The sequence below is a fragment of the Pleurodeles waltl genome, chromosome 1_2 (genome assembly GCF_031143425.1).
Source record: "Pleurodeles waltl isolate 20211129_DDA chromosome 1_2, aPleWal1.hap1.20221129, whole genome shotgun sequence".
NCBI lineage: Eukaryota > Metazoa > Chordata > Amphibia > Caudata > Salamandridae > Pleurodeles > Pleurodeles waltl.
In genome coordinates, this window is record NC_090437.1 from 695,408,364 (window position 1) to 695,435,554 (window position 27,191).

The window sequence follows — 27,191 nt, forward strand, 5'->3', positions numbered from 1 at the left end:
TGATCCTCCGGGAGGGAACGGGATCCTTGGGGGCAGCTCCGCACACAGCTCCCCGTCACCAGAACAGCACCACTCCGAATCCTGGGTTGTGATTCGGTGGGCGGTGTTCTGATGACGTGGCGGTGGAGGTGGAGCAACCTCCACGTCACCTCTGACCGCCAGTATGGCTGCTGGCAGCTTTCTGTCCGAAAAAGGGCAAAGGGCTGCCAGCAGTCATAATACGCTGGGTGGGAGACCGCCTGCACTGGCGGTCTTTGGCCCGGCTGTACCTCGGCGGTCTTGGAAAAAGACCGCTGAGGTCCAAATGAGGGCCTATAGCCTTCCCTTGTCGGGTGAAAACTGAGAAATAAAGAAAGAAAGTTCATGGCTTCTTAACTGAGTAAAGTTAGAGCCTTTTCAGTTTTCCAGTATTTTCTTTGGCATATCTGTGTTCCACCCTGTGACAGTCCAGCTAGAATGACAAATTTCAACAATTTTAAAACAGTTTTATGTACAACTGACAGTTTTGTTCCAATTTCGAAATACTGTACGGAGGAGATTCCAGACCACAGGTCTCTTTCCCTTTTTAAAAAGGTATTAACTTAAGTCTCCCGCATTGCTAAAGTAAAATCTTCCCCAGAAGATTGCCCATGACTTGCGTAGCTTCTGCGTTTGACCCATCTCAGTTCAAATGAGTTGTATATGTTGACTGTTTATTCATATATATATGATAGATTAAGCTATGTATCGATTAGCTATATTTGTGCTTCTTCTGTATCAAATCAGTATGCTAGAAATCACTCGTTCATCTAGCAAAATACAGTCATTTTTTTAAGCAATACAGAAATAGCAAAAAAACGCATTACAGTTTTGCGGATGACACATTTCTGGACTGACTACACCATCCTAAAGGCAGCACCTGAGATATCACAACTGAAATATACATCAGTCTAAGAGAAAGCATCTTTACGATTTGCATTCTGCGGGTGTGAGTGCTTTTTAACCCCAGCAAGCTACAATGGAATAAAACTAACTAGATATTCTTCGTTCATGTATCAGACAGATTAAACAAATATTTAGCGACCAAAGAATAAACAAACTTTCACTTTGTCTATTTGTCTAGTCAGCGTACACGTTTATATTGCTGATGAAAGATCTCTTCTGTGCCTGTGCTTTCAGTGAATGTTGATAAACTAATCAATCAGTATTTTTATAGCGCAACACTGCCATCCCTACGGGTATCTGGGCGTTAAACAAATCTTTGCGACACAGGAAGAGTGACTCAAAGCAGTATTTTAAGTGTGGGGAGTATCGCCAAATAAAGGAAGAGTGAAAAAAAACAAGCATGGTTTTGAGAAGCATCACTGGGAGCTTGTTTTCAAACGTGAGCACCAGCCTAGATATGCGGTGGCCTCTCCGATTCCTCATCCAACCCATCCGCCATCAGCAGGGAGTAGTGCAAAGCAGAACAGTGTGTGTAAACACCCCATCAGAGGCTTGTTGGAAAGGCAGGGTGTTAAATGATTCTGTTTCATAAAATACGGAGCTGGTGCTTACTTTTTAGGTCACTTTGAAACAGATATTTTGGTGTTATGTACCTGCTACAGGCACCCAGCTTTGCCATACATTGCAAGTGCAGGTTTTGGTCAACATAAGGTAGTCCTGTTGTTACTACCCGCTACTGAGAGAGTGAACATGGGAGGAGAGGGCAGGAGTCGTGTTGCTCCAGCTGCTGCTTTCACGGCAACTCTCCAGCCCCGGTCCTGTCTGATGTATCCGGGTCTGAGAAAGGACTTTTGTCAGAAGCTTACAGCCCGCTTTAGCACCACTCTGAGTAGCCATATGTGAGGCTAGTAAAGAAGCTGGAGGAGGGATTCCATGGTACCAACGAATACCCCCAGCAACCACTGAACTCAACTAGCACGCTTGAAATGCATGATGTCAGGGGGAGAATCATTAAGTAAACAAGCTCAGTGCAAGTGCTATGCAAGGGAGATGATGTTAAAACAATCAAAGCGCAAGCGCAGGGGTGATCAGTCAACAAACACAGCGTAAGCGCTCTGCAGGCAAAACATTACAAAAAAGTTCCCCAAAAGCAGATGAAATAGTATTTTGTCATCAGGACACTGATAGGACAAGCACACGAGGAACACAACTAGGAAGAACAGGGAACAGTATACTGCAGCCAATAGAAACAGAGGAAAAGTAAGTGGCAAGCACAGAAACAAATAAAAAGCAAGGAAAGCAAGGGGGCATGATGTAAGCCCCAAAAGGCCCTTTCAAGATTTATATTAAATACAATAGATTTCACAAGCACAGCACAAGCGCAGTGCAGGCGAATCCTACCAAATGGTTGGGCTTCACATTTAATTGTGAAGGTCATGTAGGAGTTGACAACTCCTATTCAAGGTCACTAATACACACTATTATTTACAGGTGACAATCGAACATTCAAATTATTGAACACAACACCATTCTTGCCTTTTATCTTTTTGACTGCTAATCTCAGATATAAAAAGACTGCACCGTTTTCCTTGTATTTTTATCTGGGTCAAAGTTATAACAACAGGATGTTTAGTATGCATAACAGCCTTCGTACACATCAAATCAGGTCTCCCAGTTGAACAGACGGTCACTCTTTACAACCTTTATCAAAGTTTTCTTCAAACTCATGGCAGCTGCAGTGTCTTCAATAGATCCCGTCACATTGTCTGACCTTCTCTGATAGACCTGACTTTGTCGCCAACCTTCATTTTTATTATTTCTCCGTCCTGCATCCTTCACTCAGTGATGGCTTTCATTGCAATCAGTCCAGGACTGCGTCTCCGCATGTAGAAGTCATTGCAGCAGGTATCAAAAAGCTCTCAAGTTTTAAGGACAATACCGTACTTTCTGAAGGAGCTCTCCCTGAGAGTGAAGTGCATTCACCGTGGCTTCATTCCAAGGCATTTCTCTAGTGTGCCATTTTTCACTGGAATGAAGCTGCAATATAGAGTAATTCAGCCATAGTTTGAAAATCGAACTTATATTCATACTTGTAAGATTTCTCACTTCTTTGAACACTGGAGAGCGGTTCAAAAATAAGCAATAAAAGAGTAAAACCCATTGTATTGAGCTCATCATTCTGAGGGGTTTTCAGACAGACAGTAGAGAGTTTTCTGCTGCTCAAACACTGGCTTTAGCAGAAACATCCAGATACTAGTTTTATGAAAGTCTTGATGGCCATATGGTCATTCTATATTTTGCAATCCTATAGAATCTCGTAATATTTATTATGTGACAGTTTTAAGGAAAATATATTTTGTGTGTGAAAAAAATAAGCTATATGAAAAAAACTACTTTTTTCATTTAAATAAGGCTTGAACAGTGTTTCCCCATTTTAGAAGTATTTTTTTTATTTAACTGTGATGTCTTGAATCATACAACTATATCTGACTCATGTCATAGATGAAACAAGCATTGGCAAAGCCAATAGGTTTAAACTATAAAAGAGCTATTGGCTTTGCCAATCTGTTCAGCATTTCTAAAGGTTAGTGGTGTTGAGGACAGTGGTGTGGAGTACCCTGGCATGGAGTGGAGTGGCATGGAGTAGAGTAGAGTGTCATAGAGTGGAGTGGTATTGTGTGTGCACAGAGTGGAGTGGAGGGTTGTGGAGTAGAGTGGAGCACAGTAGAATGGAGTGTCCTGGGGTGGAATGCTGTAGAGTGGAGTAGAGTAGAGTGGAGTAGTGTGGAGTCGGGTAGAGTGGAGTGGCCTAGAGTAGAGAGGCATAGATTGAAGGGGTGTAAAGTAAAGGGGTGTAGCATTAAGGGGCGTAGAGTGGAGGGGTGTAGTGTCATAGAGTTGGGGGCATAGGGTGGAGGGTGTAGAGTGAAGTAGCAGAACAGAGTTGAGTAGTGTGTCATAGAATAGAGTGAAGTAAAGTGGTGTGGACTGGGGTCACTCAAAGGTTTAGCTGGCCAACTTCGGGATTACACATTTGTTGAAAGATATTCCACAGCTGAGAATAAGTATCGCTTCTCGATCAGAAGCCATTTTTATTGGAGAAAATTTCGATTACGCTAGCGTAATCTCGTATACTTTGCTAATTTCATTTTGAGATTGTTAGGCAAAATTCCTGGTTATGCCACACACTGTACTGAACTGAACTTGCCTGTGCCCTCTCAAGTAAAATCCGCACACACATTTCCAGGGGCAGCTCCTCCGCTATGGCTGAGTAGCGTCGGCCCCTGCCAGCAACAGGAGCTGCAAATCCTTAAAAATAAAATGATAATAAACATGTTCTTTATCATTTTATTTTTAAAGAGGCAGGCCATGGGGGTGACGAGCACTGAGGGGAATGCAAGGAGCACTCCCCTCAGTTTGGCCGGCCATCTCAGGTCGGCCAAACATATGCGCACAAGGACTCTCTCCAACCCAGCACTATGTTGTCGGGTTGGAGAGAGCAGGCCCAGGCTACAGGTCTGTGTTAGAGTGCCCATCCAGGGCACTCCAGCCAATCATAACACTGCTCTGAGCAACATCACGATTGGTCACAGGGCAGGCTGTGAGCCTGTGCCGGGAGTGTGCAGGGAGTGGCGGTGTGGCAGTGAGGTTCATGTAAGTGTTTAAAAAAAAAAAAAAAAAAATTGTTTATTGTTCCCACCCGCCCCTTAGCCCAGTCGCCAGCAGCGACTGCCCATTTCACATAAACTTCAGAATCCCCGAGCGCACTCCAGTAGAACAGCTTGATGGTTTATTCATCTGCTGCCTGACTATGCAGCATGAGGGTCACAAGTTTGAATTCCGACACGCCAACACAGGCTATTACTGTGCCATGGTAGATAGAATAAAGGCACCCGAGTCTCATAATCATCCCGGTTATTTAAAGCAATAGAATGGCAGAAGACAGTGCCCGCAGTGCTATAAAAAATAAAAAAAATAAACAAGTTAGTACGATTTACAATTGAGGCTAGTGTCCGCACAGATAAAACTTTAAACATGAATTCAAAAGTAAAAACATTTAAATCTTTCGATCTTTTGAGTTAGTACGAAGGAAACTTTAAAGTTTACAGAACAATCAGTGCATGTTTTCTTCCTTCCTTCAAAACACTCCTGCTGTCCCTCTGGACACCTCAATAAAGTGATTATGACAATTTTACAACAAGGACCATAAAAAGTGTATGTTCAAATAACTAAAGTGGAGTGAATTTGTTATGCTAAGATTATAAAGAGAATGGACAGGTGTAAATTAAGAGAGCATGTGCCCTTTGAAGTAAGCTATGTTGTATTGTGACCTACGGAAAAAATTACTAGACAGCTTTAAATAACTAAGGGCAGCAGCACAACTCACCAGTCTCAAGCTTTCCTCATAAAAATAATTTTTTAATATGATTAGCGGAAGTGAACCAGGACTATGGCCCTCATTACAACCCTGGCGGTAAATCCCGCTTTCCACCGTGGTGAAGACCGCCAACAGACCGTTGCGGCAGCAGAATTCCGCTACAGGTATTACGACTCACAGCTCGGAATCCGCCACAATACAGACACCCACACAAGTCCGCCACACCAAAGGTCAGTGATAAACTGGCGATACCAAAACCCACACCGTCACGCCAACAGGAACACGCCCACACTATCACGACCAGCAATCAAGGCTGCGGTCTTTCAACCTCAGTAATCCATTGGCGGTACATACGGCCGCGCTCAAAATACACACACATTTACAAAACACAACCACATTGGACAATTCGAAATACACACACCTTATACACTTACACACCCCACACCAACACCCAATCCAATATAAAGCACACATCCACATCTCCCACAAACCCTTACAACCAAAATTTTGAAACAAGGCCAGAGAGAGAGATTAGCTAACACAACACCAGCATCCACAGACACACAACACCATCACTTAAACAACATCCACGCACCTCAAACAACACACACCAACACATCCCCTCACACATCACAACATACAGCACCTCACACATCACCCACACCACATCATGGCACCTCGAAGACACCCCAGGTTTTCTAAGGAGGAGCTCAGGGTCATGGTGGAGGAAATCATCCGGGTAGAGCCACAGCTATTCGGATCACAGGTGCAGCAGACATCCATTGCTAGGAAGATGGAACTGTGGCGGAGAATCGTCGACAGGGTCAATGCAGTGGGACAGCATCCAAGAACACGGGATGACATCAGAAAGAGGTGGAACGACCTATGGGGTTAGGTACGTTCCGTGGTATCCAGACACCAGATTGCTGTACAGAGGACTTGGGACATGGGAGGAGCAAGTCTTGGCAATACTGCATCCTGAGAGCCTCGCAGGAGCAGCAGGAGGACTGGACTCTGTTAAGTCATATCTTAACTACTTTATCCCCCCACCCCACCTGCATGCCATCACATACTCCCACCCTCACCCTCACACCCATCACCCAAACACCCCACAGATACCCCACTACCACAACCCACACATCCCAAAATCAAGCCCTGCATGTAACACCAATGCATGGACACCCATCACCAAAGCATGTCCAGTAGAGAGACTCACTCATGCCCCAAAATCACCAATCACACAAGGGCCACGGCAATAATCCAGGCACAGGAGTTGAGGTTAACACACCCACTGCACAAGATGGCACACACAGATACTAAGAATATACATTCACACCCCAACAGGACCCCTACCCAACGTCACCGGACAAGAGGTGCCAGACATATCCAGTCCCCCCACAGAAGAGGCCCACAGTGACAACAGCAGCTCTGCACGCCTGGCTCAAGATGACCAGCCTGGCCCATCAGGGACCTCGGGACAGTCAATTCCCCTGACACAGTCACAAACCACCACTGAACCTCCCCCTCGGAAAACACCGCCACAGCACACACCCAGCGGGCTCATCCCTCTGTCCCCCAGGACACGTCAATCAGCAGTGTGTCCACCACTACTGGGAACCCAGGCAAACCCACCAACCCAAGAAAATCAGGGACCTGGGGGCAGTGGCAGTGGGCACACGGTTCAGGGGACAGAGGCACAGGATAACAGGGAAGCTGGGAGGACTGCTGTGGGACAGGGGGAGAACAGGCCCAGGGAACACACTCTCCACGAGGCACTCATCAACATCCTGGGAGCATACCACCATTCCCAGGAGACCATAGGCCAGATACTGGCCAAGTTTCAGGAGACCCAGTGGCTGCAGGAGGAACACTACCTTGGGATCAGGGAGGACTTGAAGTCCATCAACACCACCCTGGTCACCACCATTGCAGGTGTGCTGGCAGAGCTTGTCAACACCAGGAGGGACCCAGTGGCACACCAACAGGCCCCTGACACTAGCCTGGATGATGAACAGCCCTCCACCTCCGCCGGCGCTAGTGGACAGGAGGCACCGCCACAGGAACAACAGGCCACCAACACCCCACCCCCTGCAGAAGGAAAACCACCCTGCAAACGGTCCCTGAGATCCAGGAACATGACAGGGAACATTGCCAAGAACCCCTCCAGGAAATAAGACCCCCTTGAATGTGACCCATCTGTCCCACTTTGACACCCTGTCCACCTTAAACTGCCATTGCTCCACTTCATATGCCCCATTGGACAATGCACCTGTGAAACAAATAGACTGGGCTCTGCCATGGACATTCCTCCATCACCCCAGCCCATTTCACACCCTCCTCACCTTATTTGCACACTTGAATCACAAAACAATCTGGAGTCAGTCTGTGCTTTCTCAAATGTGTAATTGCAAAACCTCTGGAATATAGCAATGTCAATGTACTTGTTCCCATACCAATGTAACACAGCTGTAGGCCAGCAGTAAACATAGCAGAGGGTACAAAGTGGGACCCAGATCTGTGAAATGGAAAGGCAAAGTAACAAGTCAGGGTCCCTACATTGAGTGAAAATGACAGACTTATGCTAGCTTCAACAATAGTATGAGATGTGGGAAGCAGTTGCATCTTACCTGTGTCTCACTGGAAGTATTGCATGATGATGTTGTTTCGGTTGTCTACATCTTCTTCTTCTGCCTCTTCTTCTTCACTGTCCATAGGCTATTGACCTCCTGAGATCCCTCACTGTTGGGTAATCAACCATTTTGAATGCCATCCATGGTGTTGAGAGGCATTTGCAACAAACAAATGCACACCTGGAGGGCATTCATTCTTGCCAGGCGGCCCAAAAGAGAGCATTTCAGGCTCTGGCCTCAGCAATGATGGCAGCCATTGTCCCTGTGTCCAGCCACCTCCCTCCAACTTCCTCCACCCGACCCAATCCCCTGTACCTCAGCCTATCCCAAGCACACCATCAGACCAGCATGCACACTCATCAACACACAAGAGTGGACATGGCAAACATAAGCACCACACATCCCACAAGCACTCACACAAGCACCATCCCCATGCAGACACAGAAACATCCACTGTGTCCTCCTCCTCCACGTCCTCCTCCTCCCTCCTGTCTCGTATCCACTCACACCTGCATGCACTACATCCTCAGCTACTACCTCCATCACCAGCACGCCCATCACCACACACCACTCACATGCAACCACCGCCACTGCCATTCACACATCCCCAGTGTCCTCTCCCAGTGTGTCTGTGAGCCCTTCTCCCAAAGTACACAAACGCAGGCAGACACCCACCCAACAGCCATCCACCTCACAACAGCCTCTGGCCCATGCACCTTCACCCAAATATAGCAAACGTACACCTCCTACAACCACTACCTCTTCCTCCACTTCCACACCCCCTCCATCTTCCTGTCCCAGTGTGTCTAAGAAGCTTTTCCTGGCTACCATTGACCTCTTCCCTACACCTCCCCCTGTCCTACCCCTAGTGCCAGGCTTTCCAGGTCCCAGCCCAGCACCTCAGCCACCAAATCCCAAGGCACAGTGGTGCCAGCAACTGCGGTGTCATCAAGTGCGACACCAATCAGGGCTGCCAGTATGCCACCTAGCGAGGCCAAGGACATTCTGGCACTTGCCAAGGTGAAGAAGGTGCCTACATCCCGGAGGGAGAAGCCGCACCTACCAGCCACCAAGGGCTCCTCCAAAACAAAAGGGGACAGTGGCAAGACACCTGCGTGACCATCAAAGGTGGTGAAGGGACACAAGCCGAAGAGCAGGTCAGGAGAGGGCACGGTGGCTACGACTGAGGGACTAGAGTCACCCCTTCTGTCAACCACTACACCAACCTGTGCGGCGGCGAACACGCCACCTGCACCGCCACATGCACAGCCACCTGCACCGCCACCTACGCCGCCACCTGCACCGCCACCAGCACTGCCACCTGCACTGCCACCTGCACCACCACCTGCACATCTGCAACCTCAGCAACAGTCCACAGCGTCTTCCCCAGTGGGCAGCCGTCCGAGGCTGCAAGAAACGTCCTGCTGTGTCCCTCAACAGGTGCTGACACATTCACCACCGCCAGCACCTCCGCCAAAGACACCGCCGCAAGCACCGCCACCAGCCCCGCGACGTGCTCAGACAGTGGCACCACAGCTGACATGGCTCCCATCCCAGTGGGCAGTCATCCAAGGCTGGAGGAGACTTCGTGGACCCTGCCCAGCTTTCATGAGGCATGACTCTCATCACTGTTTGCACCTGCAGGTGGAAGGCGAAGCCGCAGCAGGGTGGGGTATGTCTCTGCCTCCATGGCGTATCATGCTACCTGTTCCTAGGCAATTTCGTGGCACCCACACCCATGTGAGGTAATGATACCAGCCACACTGCATTTGGAGCACTCTGGACACCAAGCCCCCTCCAGAACCAGTGGACAATCACATCCACTACCTCAGTCCTTGGCAGGATGAAGCACTCTGACTCCAAGCCCCGTCCAGAACCAGTGGAGAAAGGCATCCACTACCTCAGTCCTTTGCAGGATGAAGCACTCTGGGCACAAAGCCCCCTCCTGAACCAGTGGAGAATCACATCCACTACCTCAGTCCTTGGCAGAATGAAGCACTGTGGGCACAAAGCCCCCTCCAGAACCAGTGGAGAAAGGCATCCACTAACTCAGTCCTTGGCAGGATGAAGCACTCTGGGCACAAAGCCCCCTCCAGAACCAGTGGAGACTGTTATTCACTTGAGAGACTGTGGCTTTGCACTCCCCAGGATAAAGCAGTGGGCAAACCACCCACTGGAAAGACTTGACAGACTGTGGCTTTGCACTCCCCAGGATACAGCAATGGGCATGGAGCCCCCTCGTGCAGCAGTGGCGTCGTGCGTTCATCCGGCTGAGGTGCTCCCCCACCCCTTCCCCCTGAGGTGCCTGTTTAATTTCGATCTGATGCCCCTGCAGTGTTCTCTCCGTTTCGAGTCAGGTATCTTGTGTGGGCTTCGCCCATGCATTTTGGGACCACTGGACAATGATTGAAACACTATCCGGACTTGTGTAGTTGGTGTACATATTTGTGTATACTGATTTTTGAACTTTCACTATCTGATTTTTCTTGATTACACTTGTTGCAATCATTTCTTTTTGTCCTTGTGTTCTTCCAGGGGGTGAGGGATGTATATGTAATGTTACTACATGTATTTGTATGTATGGTGTTGTGGGTGAGGGTGGGGATATTGTGTGTTGCGTGTGTGTGTCACTCTCTTTTCCCTGCCCCCCTCCCCTGTGTTGTAGGTGCAGTACTCTCCGTGGTCATCGACGGCGTCTGTCCTGCTCCTGATACAGCAGGAGGAAGACCAGCATGGGCAGGACATGTAACTCGGGCTCCATGGCGTCCTGGTTCCTCGTTGGGTGTCGAGTGGTTTCCCGTCTGTGTAAAAGGTGGCAGATAGGCGTGTTGGAATACAGTGGGCGGTACTTTGTCCTCCGCCTGCCTGTTGGCGGTGACTGCCGTGCTGTTTGTTTCTACCGCGATCGGAGTGTTAAAATGGCTGTCTATGTTGGCGGTTTCCGCCATGGTCGTGATTAAATTTTTTTTTTCAGCCGGCCAGTTGGTGGTATTACCCCTGCTTTAACACTGTCCGCCAGGGTTGTAATGAAGGCCTATATGTCCTAGAACGCATTTGGTTGCGAAGAAATATCCATAACATTACGCTGCGACCTTGGTGACCTGAGATAGTCTAGTACCCTTCTTGTAAACAAGCAACTACGATAAGGCTACAGTGGGGGAGGGAGACCGGGCAAGCCATGACTGGGGGTGGGAGAGGTGGGAGAGGAGAAACATCAAGTAAACATATGCACTGTATTTGAGTGCTACAATTGAAAGAAAAGCAAGCTTCGGAAATGATGTTTTAGCTAGCAGAAAGAAACTACTACCTGAATTGCGTCAACAGCAGTGGATTAGAACTGATTAAATTGAATAAATCTGTGCTTGGTCCCTGCTCCACAGCAAGTGGTGAAAGTGACGTGTCGGTTGCCACTGCAAATTAATACGGCTGCACAGAGGTGTGAGACAGAAGCAGACAAATGGTAAGCAACGGGTCGGCATCAAGCCCTTTTTGGATACAAGAGTGTCTCACAAGTGAGACACATGTGCTAGAGCATGCTCTTGCAGGCTCAAACTTTAAAAAGTACCTGATGGATTGCATACTTTGAAAAGTGGTGCTCCAAACAGTTGATTCAAAGAATTTGCACAACATCGGTCTATTTATTGGAGTTTGCAAAGTCACCTGTTGCAGAGATGAGTCACTGCTTTGTCACATGCAGCGCTCTCATATATATGTATGACCATGTTACATATGTATTACAGGCCTTGCTAGATGAAACGCAGACTTTAAAATAGATGTCAGTGTATGTATTTCGTGCAAACTGATGGCATGTCTTGTACTTGTGGAAAAATTGAACACTGTCTGTTGTTTCACCAAATGGGAAATTTTCCATTGACATACTGAACATTAGCATCGGTAGGGGCTACGCTCTGCAGAATGACGGTGCACCAAGCTTCAGCTTTTGTAGCTTACAGTGTGCAAAGAAACAAATTAATATTTTTGCAATGCTTTCACTGAAAGCATTGTTTCTACTTTTTATTGTAAACATGAGGTTCTGAGTATGTAAGCCCTCGCCTGCTCATCAGAAATAATACCATAGAAACGTACCTAATTTAGGAGGGGCAGAAAGAGAAACCAGTATTTCTATCAGTGGGGACCAGTATCAGTAGGGACACCAAATCGAAGATCTTCTGGTCTACAGGTATGCAGGGACATTACGTGACTCAGCCCAAAAACTAAATTGTAGGAATAACATGCTGCAAGGCAACTTGGGATTTTTAGTCTTATTGGTTAAGAGATATCTGTGATGAATAATGCTTGAGGTGTATTTCATATTCATTGTGACAATATTTGTAAATGTGAGGAATTCAAGGTAATTCTCACTCACATGAAGAATAGCTCCTAAAGAATATTTCAAAATGCTAAAGAGTTTGTGAGCACGGTTTCTTTAAGTTTGAGAATGATGCCTTATCCTTCCCATGTAGGTGTAAAAATGTATCTGACAAGTTTGTTAGATTCTAAACACACTATCACTACTATAGATACAACTCAGAAAGTTGAGGTGATAAGCACCCCATTTCTAATCCTTTTTCTGAAAAGATTTCAGTTTTCTTTGGGGGTAATGGACATCTGTCTGTGTGTGACCCCCCCCCCCCCAAAAACAAAAAGATGAGGTTCTCACAACAGTGAAGTGGCATCAAATGCACAGTAAAGGAAATTTAGCCATGCATCCCTTTCTTACCCAAGTGATATTAGGACCAGATTTCAGATGTACACCAATAGAGGGAGATCTGTGCCACAAAGGTGGTGATCTCTAGAGAAGCTTTAGAAACTCCAAATAAAAAGTATAGACCAAAGGTCACCTGGCCACAATCACTTATACTTTACTATCATTAACACTACAAAACATAAATTCAGCATAAAATCTGGGCTCTGCCCTCTTTCCCTTGGACTATGTGACTTTGCACGAGCCAGTCTGTAGAATGCACACCACCACCTGCTAAATGAAGATGCAATTTGCTGAGGAGGAGGAGACAGACCTTGTAGGTATGTTTGTTCTGAATTATTACAGGGAACTACATTGTCTACTTTGATTCCATTGTCTGCCTCAGTACACCTTCAATGGAGCAAAGGAAGTAATCATGTGGCAGAAGCTGCCAGACTATGGGGGTCATTACAACCCTGGCGGACGGTGTTAAAGATGCGGTAATACCGCAAACAGTCAGACGGACAAAAAAAGGGAATTATGACTCTGGCAGAAACCACCAACAAAGATGGTTCGCCCGCCACGGCGGTACAGACAAGCAGCGCGGTGGTCACCGCCAACAGACAGGCGGGAGAAAATGTACCGCCCACAGTATCACAACATGCCAATCCGCCACCTTTTCCGGGGCGGATTCACCGTGGATAAAAACACGGTGGAAACAGCTTTTGCTATGGGAAAACGCTCACCTTAACATATCCCACGAGGAACGACGACTCCATGGACCCGGAACTCCATATACTACCTGCCCTTGTCTTTCTGCTCCTTCACGACCAACAGCGACGTAGGCGCAGAAGATATCGGTGAGTACAGCACCTACGACACGGGGGAGGGGGGAGGCAAAAGTTAGGGGGACACCCACCAAACACCCCCACCCCCACCCTCGCATATTACAACATACACACCAATGCAGTCACAAACATCACAGTAACAACCCACAATTCCCCCGGAAGAATGCAAAGACAATGCGAATTTCGGTCAAACTTTGTAATGTGCCAATATACATGTCATACAAAAATAAACAAATATATGTATACTAAAATCACTCTTATTTACATATATACAATCCGAGAAGTAGTGCAGATATGTACACAACAATGTCCGTGCACAAACAGTCCAAAAATGCATGGGCGAGGCCCACAATAGATACCTGACCAAAATCGGAGAGAACACTGCCGGGGCATCAGATAGAAACACTACAGGCACCTCAGGGGGAAGGGAAGGGGGTCACCTCAGCCACATAAACGCAAAGCCAGATCCATAACGGGGCTCCATGCCCATTGATGTATCCTGGGGAGTGCTAAGCCACAGTCGTTCAAGTCTATACAGTGGGTGGGTTTCCCACTGTTCAATCCTGGGGAGTGCAAAGCCACAGTCTCTCAAGTGTATGCAGTAGGTGGGTTGCCCACTGTCACATCCTGGGGAGTGCAAAGCCACAGTCTCTCAAGTCTATACAGTGGGTGGGTTGCCCACTGTCACATCCTGGGGAGTGCAAAGCCACAGTCTCTCAAGTTGAATACCATACTGGTACTGGGGGGTGATTGGTGCCCAGACTGGATGAGTCTCCCCGTGAATGGTAGTGTCCTGTCACTGTCCCAGCTGCACATGGGATAAGGATGCCTGATGTGGTGGGCCATTAATTCCTACCCGGTGCATTGCCCTCTTCAGCGGTGCTATGACATGGCGTTTCAGGACTGTTCAGCGGTGCTTTGACATGGCGGTCTTTGCCCTCTTCAGCGGTGCTTTGACATGGCGGTCTTTGCCCTCTTCAGCGGTGCTATGACATGGCGTTTCAGGACTGTTCAGCGGTGCTATGACATGGCGGTCTTTGCCCTCTTCAGCGGTGCTTTGACATGGCGGTCTTTGCCCTCTTCAGCGGTGCTATGACATGGCGTTTCAGGACTGTTCAGCGGTGCTTTGACATGGCGGTCTTTGCCCTCTTCAGCGGTGCTATGACATGGCGGTCTTTGCCCTCTTCAGCGGTGCTTTGACATGGCGGTCTTTGCCCTCTTCAGCGGTGCTATGACATGGCGTTTCAGGACTGTTCAGCAGTGCTTTGACATGGCGGTCTTTGCCCTCTTCAGCGGTGCTTTGACATGGCGGTCTTTGCCCTCTTCAGCAGTGCTTTGACATGGCGGTCTTTGCCCTCTTCAGCGGTGCTTTGACATGGCGGTCTTTGCCCTCTTCAGCGGTGCTATGACATGGCGTTTCAGGACTGTTCAGCGGTGCTTTGACATGGCGGTCTTTGCCCTCTTCAGCGGTGCTTTGACATGGCAGTCTTTGCCCTCTTCAGCGGTGCTATGACATGGAGTTTCAGGACTGTTCAGCGGTGCTTTGACATGGCGGTCTTTGCCCTCTTCAGCGGTACTATGACATGGCGGTCTTTGTCCTCTTCAGCGGTGCTTTGACATGGCGGTCTTTGCCCTCTTCAGCGGTGCTTTGACATGGCGGTCTTTGCCCTCTTCAGCGGTGCTATGACATGGAGTTTCAGGACTGTTCAGCGATGCTTTGACATGGCGGTCTTTGCCCTCTTCAGCGGTGCTTTGACATGGCGGTCTTTGCCCTCTTCAGCGGTGCTATGACATGGCGTTTCAGGACTGTTCAGCGGTGCTTTGACATGGCGGTCTTTGCCCTCTTCAGCGGTGCTGTGACATGGCGGTCTTTGCCCTCTTCAGCGGTGCTTTGACATGGCGGTCTTTGCCCTCTTCAGCGGTGCTTTGACATGGCGGTCTTTGCCCTCTTCAGCGGTGCTTTGACATGGCGGCCTTTGCCCTCTTCAGCGGTGCTTTGACATGGCGTTTCAGGATTGTTCAGCGGTGCTTTGATATGGTGGTCTTTGCCCTCTTCAGCGGTGCTTTGACATTGCGGTCTTTGCCCTCTTCAGCGGTGCTATGACATGGCGTTTCAGGACTGTTCAGCGGTGCTTTGACATGGCGGTCTTTGCCCTCTTCAGCGGTGCTATGACATGGCGTTTCAGGACTGTTCAGCGGTGCTTTGACATGGCGGTCTTTGCCCTCTTCAGCGGTGCTATGACATGGCGTTTCAGGACTGTTCAGCGGTGCTTTGACATGGCGGTCTTTGCCCTCTTCAGCGGTGCTTTGACATGGCGGTCTTTGCCCTCTTCAGCGGTGCTTTGACATGGCGGTCTTTGCCCTCTTCAGCGGTGCTATGACATGGCGTTTCAGGACTGTTCAGCGGTGCTTTGACATGGCGGTCTTTGCCCTCTTCAGCGGTGCTTTGACATGGCGGTCTTTGCCCTCTTCAGCGGTGCTTTGACATGGCGGTCTTTGCCCTCTTCAGCGGTGCTATGACATGGCGTTTCAGGACTGTTCAGCGGTGCTTTGACATGGCGGTCTTTGCCCTCTTCAGCGGTGCTTTGACATGGCGGTCTTTGCCCTCTTCAGCGGTGCTATGACATGGCGTTTCAGGACTGTTCAGCGGTGCTTTGACATGGCGGTCTTTGCCCTCTTCAGCGGTGCTTTGACATGGCGGTCTTTGCCCTCTTCAGCGGTGCTTTGACATGGCGGTCTTTGCCCTCTTCAGCGGTGCTATGACATGACGGTTCTGATACGGACATTGGTGTGTGGCATGACGATTTCCACACTGGACATTGGTGTGTGGCATGACGATTTCCACACTGGACATTGGTGTGTGGCATGACATTCCATCATTGCCCAGCGGGGCTGTGGCATCCTGGCCCCGCCTGGGCTGTGACTCCGGTGATGGTCTCTGGACCAGTGACGATACTTGAGCCCTCCTGGGCTGTGACTCTGGCGGTGGTCTCTGAACCAGTGACGATACTTGAGCCCTCCTGGGCTGTGACTCTGGCGGTGGTCTCTGGACCAGTGACAATACTTGAGCCCTCCTGGGCTGTGACTCTGGCTGTGGTCTCTGGACCAGTGACGATACTTGTGCCCTCCTGGGCTGTGACTCTGGCGGTGGTCTCTGGACCAGTTACGATACTTGAGCCCTCCTGGGGTGTGACTCTGGCTGTGGTCTCTGGACCAGTGACGATACTTGAGCCCTCCTGGGCTGTGACTCTGGCTGTGGTCTCTGGACCAGTGACGATACTAGTGCCCTCCTGGGCTGTGACTCCGGTGGTGGTTTCTGGACCAGTGATGATACTTGTGCCCTCCTGGGCTGTGACTCTGGCGGTGGTCTCTGGACCAGTGACGACGGTGCTGGCGGTTGTGTCTGGACCGCCGGAAATGATGATGCACTTCTCCGCCGTGACACTCACAACAGGCTGAGCAGACTTCCTCTGGACCTTCCCCACCTTTTTTGGAGTTACAGCTGACTCACCAATCGCCTTCGTTCCCATTTCACTTGTTGTCCCACCAGGAGTCTTGCCACGGTCCCGTCGTCCACTCTCCAATTTCGGAGCCTTTACAGGGGGTGGGCTGTCTGTGCCTTTGCTCCGGGTCCTACTGCCTGACCTGGTGGACGGTGAACTCCAAAAACCTTGAACAGGCACCACTGGTCCTGGAGGCTTTTTAGCTGAGGCGCTACGACAGGACTGATGAATTGGAGGGGGGGGTTGGGGGCAAAAAGGTCAATTTGACAGAGGGACAGTTTCTGACGAACACTGGGATGGGTAGCTGGAGGGGGTCTGGGAGTGGAGGAAGAGGAGGTGGTTGTAGGAGGTGTCACTTTAGCTGTTTTGGGTGCTGGTGCAGGTACTGGAGGCTGTCGTGAGGTGGATGGATGTTGGGTGAGTGATTGCCGGCGTTTGGGTACTTTGGGAGGGGGCGTCACAGACACACTGGGAGAGGACACAGGGCACGTGTAAATGGCAGTGGAGGTGGTGAGTGCAGGTGAGCGGCATGTGGTGCTGGGTGTCCTGGTGCGAGTCCTAGTGCCTGTAGATGCGGTGCATGCAGGTGTGTGTGTAGACGAGACTGGGAGGGAGGAGGGAGAAGAGGAGGAGGGGGACACAGTGGAGACAGTGGATGTTGCTGTGTCTGTATAGGTGTGATGCTTGTGTGAGTGCTTGTGGTGTGTGTGGTGCCTATGTTTGCTTGAGCTACTTGGGTATGTTGACTTGTCTGCATGCTGGTCTGTAGGTGTGCTTGAGATGGGCTGGGATACAGGGCATTGGGTCTGGGTGGAGGAAGTTGGAGGGGGGAGGCTGGACACAGGGACAATTGCTGCCATCAGTGCTGAGGCCAGAGATTGCAGGGTTCGCTGAAGGGCAGCCTGACCAGAATGAATGCCCTCCAGGAATGCATTACAGTGTTGCAACTCCCTTTCTACACCCTGGATGGCATTCACAATGGTAGACTGCCCAACAGTGAGTGACCTGAGGAGGTCAATGGCCTCCTCACTGAGGGCAGCAGGAGTGACTGGGGCAGGGCCTGAGGTGCCAGAGGCGAAGGTGATGCCCACCCTCCTGGGTGAGCGGGCACGGGGCGAACGCTGAGGGGCTGCTGGGAGGGCGGTGCTGGTGGGGGGGGTGGGGGCTGTACCTGTAGAAGTGGGGCGCACAGATGGTGCCGCCACCACAGGGGACCTCACATCGGCGGACGAGTCTGTGTCACTGGTTGGTGATCCGGTGGCCGACGTGAAGCTCCCCTCGCCCTCCGTCCCACTGGTGTATTCAGAGTCTGTGGTGTGGCCCTCCATGGCCATGTGGGATGCAGCTCCCTCGTGCTCCGGTGCCACTGTACCTCCGCCTGTTGATGCTGATGTACAAACGGACAGGGAGAGCAGGAAAAGGGGGGGAGACAGAAGAAAGAGAGTTTTAGTACATGGCATACCACTACCGTTGGCGGACAAGACAGACGCAGCAGCCCCATGCACAACGCCGCGCTCCTGCCCTCTGCACATGCAATTTCATGGATATGGGCTACATGGCAATGCTGGAAATCTGCGCACATGGATGCCACAGGGGCAATTATACCTCAACTTGCTAGTTTTCTGCGGTGGGGTAGAGTGCCACATGGCCTACATTACAGAGGGGCCTTGCCTAACTAACTCGCCCTAGCCTACGGACACGCACAGCCCACCTCCCCCACCCAGACACCTCCACTGCACGCAAAGTTCGCAGAATGAGTTTGTACTCACCCCTTGTGTCTGCTGTGATGTCCTTAAGCGCCCATCCAACTCCGGGTAGGCCCCCGCCAGGATCCGGAACATCAGGGTGGTCGTTTTACGACGGGCACCCCTCCCACGCTGGGAGGCCATCCCCAGCTGAGCCTCCGCAGTCTTCTTGCTGCAGCGGCGAATGTCCTCCCACCTCTTCCGGCAGTGGGTGCCCCGTCTCTGGTGGGCCCCCAGGGTCCGGACATCCTTGGCGATGGCATGCCAAATGTCCCTCTTCTGGTGGGCGCTGACCTACATGACATGCACAAGGGAAGAGGAACAGTCATTACCAAATGCACCATCAATGTGTGTGGCCCCCTCCATACTCTGACCATGTGGCCCATTTATTCCCATGCTTTACTGTAGTATGACTTCTGCCCCCTTCCCTCTTCCACCAGCCCTCTCCACCCAGGCCTACCCCCTACAACGTGCTCCCTGTGTACTAACCTGTTGGTCTGGAGGACCGTAGAGTAGCGTGTACTGGGGGAGGACCCGATCCACAAGTTTCTCCAACTCCTCCGATGTGAAGGCAGGGGCCCTTTCCCCAGACGCAGCAGCCATCGTCGCTTCCAGACCGAGGTCACAGCAGCATTAGCAGTGTAGGTTCTCTCCTGTCGAAGGTCAGGTATCTAGTGATTGAAGAGATAGAAAATGGCGGTGACGTCCGCGGCGGTGACGTCCACGGGGGGGCGCATCATCAGGTAAATGCTATGTTCCCTGGCTCAGTGCATGACGCCTACATCCTGCGCAATTGCAGCATCCCTGATATGATGGGTGAACTCCAGAGGCACCGTGTATGGCTATTGGGGGACTCTGGTTACCCCAACCTTTCCTGGCTATTGACCCCAGTGAGGAATCCCAGGACCAGGGCAGAGGAACGGTACAATGAGGCCCATGGGCGGACTAGGAGGGTTATCGAGCTCACCTTCGGCCTTCTTAAGGTCAGGTTCAGGTGCCTCCATATGACAGGTGGATCCCTATTCTACTCACCAAAGAAGGTGTGCAACATCATCATCGCCTGCTCCATACTCCATACTTGGCTTTGCGACGCCAGGTGCCTTTTCTGCAGGAGGATGATCCAGATGACGGTGTTGTAGCAGCTGTGGAGCCTGTGGAGCCTGTGGGCAGTGATGAGGATGAAGCTGCGGAAGACGAAAACGACAACAGGGAGTCAGTCATACAGCAATATTTCCAGTGACACACAGGTGAGTACATTTTCTATTTTACCTTTACATTCACTTTCACACATTTACCTCTATCCTGTACCTCAATTTCACTCACTATTTGTTAACTGAGTTGTCCCCTTCCATTTCAGTTCCACAAATGTGGTAACCTACGTGTCAACTGTTTGCATCCTTGAAGGGCTTGTGATGTGTGACATAGGTATGTTAGCCTTCCAATGGCAACTGTAATTGATTATACAGATTTACAAATCATTGACTGACTCAATTTTTTTTGGTGTCTGAAGGGTGTTTATTTATGTGTACAAAAATGAAGGGGGGTTGTAAAATGGTGATGGGTGATGGTGGAGGAATGTCCATGGCAGAGTCCCGTCTATTAGTCTCACAGGTACATTGCACATCTGGCATTGGAAGTGGAGCTGGGCCAGTTCCGATTTGGGCAGGGTAACAAAGTGGGACAGTGGGAGGACAATCAGGGTTGTCTTATTTCCTGGCGGGGGTCTTGCCATCTTGCTCTGTCCTGTTCCTGGATCTCAGTGCCCGCTTGCGTGGTGGTTGTCCGTCTGCAGGGGGTGGGGTGCTGGTGTGGTGGTCCTGTGGCGGGACGTCCTGTCCACTAGTGCCGGTGGAGGTGGTGGGCAGTTCGTCATCCTGCCTAGTGTCAGGGGCCCCTTGGAGTGCCACGGTGTCCCTCACGGTCTTTTGAATGTCCATCAGCACCCCTACGATGGTGCCCAGGGCGGAGCCGATGGTCCTGAGCTCCTCCCTGAACCCCAAATATTGTTCCTCCTGCAGACGCAGGGTCTCCTGCAACTTGTCCAGGACCGTGGCCATCGTCTCCTGGGAGTGGTGGTATGCTCCCATGATGGAGGAGAGGGCCTCGTTGAGAGTGGGTTCCCTTGGCCTGTCCTCCCTGTGTCGCACAGCAGCCCTCCCAGTTCCCCTATGTACCTGTGCCTCCGTCCCCTGGACCGTGTGCCCACTACCACTGCCCCCAGGTCCCTGTTGTTGTTGGGGTGGTGGGTTACCCTGGGTGCCCTGTAGTGGTGGACACACAGCTGATTGACCTGTCCTGGGTAGGGAGGTTTGGGCCCGCTGGGTGGGTGCTGTGCTGGTGTTACCAGAGGGTGGAAGCTCGGTGTTGGGCTGTGGCTGGGCAAGGGGAACCGACTGTCCCGAGGCCCACGATGGTCCGGGCTGGTCATCAAGATCCAGTGGGGCAGAGCTGCTATCGTCACTGTGGGCCTCTTCTGGGGGTGGAGTGGTGTTGTCTGGACCCTCTGGTGTGGTGACGTTCCTTCGGGTTCCTGCGGGGGTATGAGTACATGATTATTGCATGTGTGTGTTTCATGGTGTGCAATGGTTGGGTGTGCGTGAACCCCAGTGCAGGCATTCCTGTGGGGGGGCTTGTGTGCTGATGGTTGGGGGGTGTTCTGGGTCTGTGCAGTGGGCATGCTTTGGTGATGGGTGTCGATGCTTAGTTATTTCATGCAGGGCTTGGGGTTGGGATGGGTGGTTGGTGTAATGGATAGATAGGTGAGGATTTGGGGTGATAGGGGAGGGTGTGATGGTGGGGGTGTGTGATATCATGCAGGTAGGTTGGGGGTTATGATAGTTAAGATTTGACTTACCAGTGTCCATTCCTCCAATGACTCATCCGAGGCCCTCAGGATGCAAGATGGACAAGACTTGCTCCTCCCATGTTGTTAGTTGAGGGGGAGGAGGTGGTGGTCCGCCGCCAGTCCGCTGTACCGCAATGTGGTGCCTGGATACCGTTGAACGCACCTTCCCCCGTAGGTCGTTTCACCTCTTCCTGATGTCCTCCCTATTTCTTGGGTGCTGTCCCACAGCTTTGACCCTGTCCACTATTCTTTGCCATAGCTCCATCTTCCTGGCTATTGATGTGTGCTGTACCTGTGAGCCAAATAGCTGTGGCTCTACCCGGATGATTTCCTCCACCATGACCCTGAGCTCCTCCTCGGAGAAGCGGGGGTGTCTTTGGCGTGACATGGGGTGGTGTGTGTGATGTGTGGGGTGGTGTATGTGTTGATGAGTGTGGTGAGTGTAGTGGTGTGTGGTGTTTTGTGCGTGGATGTTGTGTGGGTGATCGTGTCGTGTGCCTCTGTGTGGTGGGGTTGTCTATTGCTGTGCTCTCTCTGTCGCCTTCAACTCAAATATTTGGTCGTAGGGGTTTGTGGGTGATGTGGGTGTGTGTTTTATATTGTGTTGCGTGTGTGGGAGTGTTGTTTGTATGTGTATCAGGTGTGTGTATTTGGAATTGTCCAATGTGGCGGTGTTTTGGAGATGTGTGTGTATTCGTGGGTCATAATAGCATGGGCGTGTTTCTGTTGGCGTGGAGGATTTGTTTCTGCATGTTTATCGCTGACCTTTGGTGTGGCGGTATTGTGTGGGTGTCTGAATTTCGGCGGATTCCGTGATGTGTGTCATAATAGCTGTGGCGGTCTACCGCGGACGCGGCTGTGTATTGGCGGTCTTCTACACGGCGGTAAGCACCTTATACCGCCAATGTTGTAATGACCCCCTACGTCACTGCAGTGAGGGTGGAGGTATGCAACTTGGTGGATTCTCTTGATAAAATGCACTATGACAGGAAGCAGGTCAAGTAGAAGTTCTGGAAGATACAGGTGACAAAGGCTTTTCATGGAGGCAGACTTGAATCACTTAGTCATCTCTCCTGCCTCAATGAGTATATTCTTTCCACACAGCACCATGGGCTGCCATATGCTTGTCTGATCAGGAAATCCCAGTGTAAGGCTAGGTAAGAACTTTTACCCAATTTTAATTTTATTTCCCTAATTCACACTCGTGTCACCCTCCCTCCAGCACGTCATAGATTTTCAAAATAATTTGATTGTCATCAGGTACATGAAAAGAGCAAAACTGAAAGACTGAAGTAAATGAGCCAATGGGATCATGCAGACATTAAAAAGCAGAGACAACATAGAGCCCTGTGGGACTCCACTAGTTAACATTCTGACTGAGGATGTATAGGAGGTGAGGGCAACTTGTTGAATTATGTCCAATAAAAAATTGGAGAAAGAAGACAGAGCTGCGTCCATAACACCTAAGTCACCAAGTCGGGCTTGCAGGATTTGGTCGCCCACAGAATCAAACATTGCAGAAAGATCGAGTTAAATGATAGCAACAGGGATGCTGCTCTCTGCAATTCATCAAATGTGGCCACCAGTTTCAACTTCGTACTAAAATCCGAGTGAAAACCAACTTGCAAATGATATCGGAGCTACTTTATTCCCTATATGATCAGTTAGCTGAAGAAATACGGAAGTTGACAGCTGGGGCAATACTTCACCAAGCTATTGGAATCCTAAAAGACACACAAGTGAAATTGAAGCTCCTGGGAGCACATGCTGCAGTTAAAGACGCATTAAAATCGCTCTAAACTGTGGCTGTTCTGATAACAGAAAGGCCTTATGCAGAGCTCAAGTTGATCTGGAGGTTGCCGGTGGGAGCCACCAGCACTTATCTCTGGTGACTGGCACTTAATTTTCCCAATCAGATATTCACTGTGCTAGCGCGCCTGGTCCTTAGTAAGTAAACTTACAAGGGACACGTATAGGACGATGAACCTTTTAGATCGTATGGAGTATCCTAGCTATGTGTTAACCAATGTTATCAATATTCAATATACCCAATCAATAACCACTAAGAGAATTATTAATCATTAATCAATTATATCAACATTTTATGAATAACCACAACTCAATATACGTTTTAGCAATTTTATTTCCCTATTGGTTACAATTCTAATCCATATGGTTAATTCAAACTTTATTCAATCAGCTCAGAATTTGTTCATTAATGACCACCAATAACATAATCTAATCAGAACTTAAGAAAACATATGCTCAATTGCTTCAGCATAAGCCAACAAAGATGAATATAACAGCATCAATAGCAGAGTTCAGCAATCAGTTTGTCAATCATTTGTCACTGTCAGCGTCACCCAAAGGAACCTTACCTAACCCAGTTTAGCATTAGCATATGGGACTTCATGCGAAAACAATTTAGAAAACATCTAGCTAAAAGAAAAACTATTTAAACAGCGCAGTTGGTACCTAGAAAGAAAGGCACAAAAGTTAATAGTCACATTGTCATAGCTACCTATCCACGGAATGGATCAGCAACAAAGTCAGTCTTCGTCTTCAGGTCATCCATTGATCTGCAACCCATCAGGCTCTCGAGAGCATGAGCCCAATGACAGAATCTCGAATCGCGTCTTCCGACATCTAATATCTGCATCAGTTCTCCCCTCACATCTGAAGATTTTGCCCTTTGTCGTGACTTTCTATTAGTGTTACCCAGTCCACCCCTCTAATTCCTAATTGGTCAGTCAATCACCAGTTATTACCCAAACCAATAATGCTTATTTTACGAATCTATAGGTTCTAAGATTACGCTGTTCTCAGTTCATTGATTGGTTCACTGTACGATGTCCTCATCATCCTGCGCATCAGGTTCGAAAATGCATATTCTTCTCCAGTCAGGGTCTCTATTGTTGGAGTCCTGGGAAAGTACATCTTGTCTACTCTACACAACATATGTTGTGATTTAAATTCACTCATCTCCTGTCCGTCGATACATTGTAGAAAATTCTAGCTAAGCAGACTTTATTAACAGTTTAGGGACAGTTCAATACATCAGCTTCTCTACAGTGCTAGTAATTCAGCTTCTGTATGAGGCCTGGCAAAACTAGGCCACAACTTTGGCTAAGTTATCTGTACAATATAATGCAAAACATATGTTATACATCTTAATATGACATATTACTACATTATTATTCTACATTTTCAATATTTCACATATTTTTAGTCATTTTAGTATAACTCATGCATGCTGATGGCAATCTCCGTGGGCAAATTTTTCAAACGTGCACATTCTTTCTCTATGTTCTTTTTCTAACGTTTTCTTGTTAATCAAAACGCCTAAACATTAATTAATATTTCTAATTAACATATCTGCGTCAGCAATCCCTCCTCTGATGACTAAATATGTCATCACACCACCTTTACCATCATCATTTTCACAATTCAATTTCCTCAGTGTTTTGTCTCCTTCTTAAATCTTCTCTGTAGATTCTTTCCCTGTTTTGTTCTTCCTTCCTCAGATTATTTTTAGACCTTCCAAATTTAATCTTTTGACATAATTTACAAGAACCCGATAATCCTAATATGCAAGCAATCACAATTAATATTCCCTATATGATTTTTTATAATACCCCATTCCAGATGTTACTAAGACAATTTCCCACTGAAGCAAATCCTTTTCCCAAATGCCTGGTTCTTTCAATTCCATTAAATCCTTACTTAAGTTAGGCAGATTAGTGAGTAAGGAGGTGACGCAACACCTGCAACAACTGTTTGTGTCCTCAAAATTGCCAATTAGTAGGAGAGAGGCTATATGGCAACAAATTGTCGACAAGATCAACAGTGTGGCAGAAGTACGGAGAACAGTCATCAAGTGCAAGAAACGCTGGCATGACTGCAAGCGCAGGACCAATGAAAAGATGGCCAGGAACAGGAAGGCAGCACTGCAGACTGGAGGTGGGAGTCCAGCACACCAGGAGGCCCTGGACCACATGGAGGAGATGGTCACAGCCATCATCCCTGAGGAGATCGTCACAGGGATTCAAGGACAGGACGGCGCAGACTACCACGAGACAACGCACATGCCGGGTAAGTCGCATGGGGAATTAAAATGCACTAATGTCAACTACAACTGGGGGGGGGGATACTGACCACAAAATGCATGGAAATCATCATATACATGGAGTTGCATGGGTAAAGGGGGATGGCATGGGGGCATGGCCTGCACAGACAGAAGCTGGGGCACACCATTACATTACACCAACAACAGTCCCATGAGGGCATGCTGCCATGCCAACGATGGAGCAAAGGTAAAGCCACGCCAGGAGGGAAGGGCACCACGTCAAACTGACATCCCGGCACACGTCAGCCACCATACCCTCTACATTAACTAGGGCCCTATTAACAACCTCTAGCCATACCGACAACTGGAATGTAACTGCGACAACAGTTGCCACTACCACCTCCGCTCTGTGTGCAGCTCAAGTAGCCAATGGCAGTAACTTCCCCGTGGATCATACACACCTTAATTAGAGTGTTGAGGATGACAGCTCCAGTAATCCCCTGAAAAAAGACAAAGGCCCCAGTACTGTCAAATGTCAATGCCCATAGTTGTCGCAAACATCAGCCAATGTCAACAACAATAGGAGCTACACAGCACTAAGGACATACCCATGCTGCAAATGTCAGGGTCCATCCTTTGCCTGGGTCACAATGTAACATCCCAAATGTCATACTGCTCAGACAACAGCATTGAGGGGGAGGACACATGTAACTGGTCACTGAAATACACCTGCACAGTCAGAGGAGGAAATAGGACACTGCTACGATTATCAGGGCAATCCAATGTACCACACATTCCCAACATCAGATGTACACATTACCAATGCCAACATCCATATCGTGCCATAACAATGCTATGCATAGGATATGCTACATGTCAACTACATTTAAGTGGATGTGAAAGATCAGAGACTGGGGCAGGTCCAGATTGTCAAGTGTGCTGCCAGTGCCATCAGAACACCCACAGCCAGTGAAAGGCCTCACCATGAGAATGGATGTAGACGGAGGGTTGAGGAGGACAAGAAGGTGGCAATTCACTATTTGGCTTAAAACAATACTAGAGGAGATGATGCAGAGAAGTCCAATAACTTAATACTATACATGTGACATGCAGGTGGGCCATAGACCTGAGAGAATGCCCATCTGAAAGACTGGAGCACGAAACAAGATCACAATGTGAAATCATCACAAGGCAGGCATGTCACATCACTAATGCCACAACACAGAGCCACTAATTGTACCCTGTTTCATTGCAGAGGAAGATGGATCTCCTGCAGATATGCCTGTCCCAGAATACCCTGATGACATGGATGACGAGCTGACAAACATTCCCCAGGAGACCATCCAAGAGGTCCTTGGAACCCTCCTGACCCCACCTTCAGTCAATAGGAGGAGCACAGAACAAGCAGCCATCACAGAGGACCCACCCACCACCCCAACTGTAAGACCTGCCAGCTCCAATACAGCTGAGGACTCAGACGACACAGGCACCAGCTTTGAGAGAACTGTAGTTGGGGTACAGCTGGAGATGGCCAATGAGGTGCGGGTAGGGATGCAAACTATTGCAGC